The sequence below is a fragment of the Notothenia coriiceps genome, unplaced genomic scaffold (genome assembly GCF_000735185.1).
Source record: "Notothenia coriiceps isolate Sejong01 unplaced genomic scaffold, NC01 NC01_scaffold00037244, whole genome shotgun sequence".
Lineage (NCBI taxonomy): Eukaryota > Metazoa > Chordata > Actinopteri > Perciformes > Nototheniidae > Notothenia > Notothenia coriiceps.
Window position 1 is genome coordinate 19508153 of NW_011369945.1, and position 840 is coordinate 19508992.

The 840-nt window shown below is 40.2% G+C and overlaps 1 protein-coding gene across 2 annotated transcripts in view; it reads left to right on the plus strand.

The window, feature by feature from the left end:
* Window positions 1–840, plus strand: part of plcg1 (phospholipase C, gamma 1) — a 34068-nt gene that overhangs the window by 16057 nt on the left and 17171 nt on the right. The gene's annotated exons all lie outside the window — the stretch shown is intronic.

Here is an 840-nt window from a genome sequence, read left to right on the forward strand (position 1 = left end):
GACCATCTGGTGACCTGGTGTAGGGACAACCACCTGGATCTCAACGCTCTCAAGACAGTGGAGATGGTCGTGGACTTCAGGAAGAACTAGGGTTGCAAAGGGGCGGAAAGTTTCCGGTTGGAAATTTCCGGAAAGTTTCCATGGGAGGTTAAGCTGGGGAATTTTGGAAATATTCGATGCAAAATTAAACCAAAAAACATGACATTTCAACAGATTTTTTTTTTAAACATTTTTTTTTTAAGTAGAACAGAACAAGTTTTAATTATTTTATTGAACAATTATTTGTTTCATTGAAGAATGAAAACAGGAATGTTGAGTTAAATGTTACTAATCCACCCCAACCCCACTCATTAAAAAATGAACAAAAATGCACCTCCCATCCAAAGATCCCCACAAAGTCCCATTCAAAATGTTAAATGAAAAGAGCCCTTCTCCCTCCAAAAAGTCCCATTAAACATGCAAATCTTCCTTCAAGCAATCCTCTGCATTTTGGCTAAAGCCTTTCAGTCAACGGGCTCTTCCTGGGCTTCATCAACATCCAACTCTGAGTCTTCCTCTTCAGTGTCACTGTCCAGCCTTGTTGAGGATGGCTCTGTGTCAGGCTCAAAGAGCCTTAGGTTTGCCCGAATGCCAACCAGTTTTTCCACTCTCACATTTGTGAGCCTGTTGCGAACCTTTGTGTGGTCTCAATAGCCATGCAGTAAGCAGTGTGCTATGGCATGGATATTCAAGTGTACTTGAATGGCATCTGTTTGTTTTAGTCAAGATTATGCTAAAATATACTTTCCCCAACTATATTTAAGTTCCCTATGAAGAGCCAACCTTCAATTTAGAAAATTC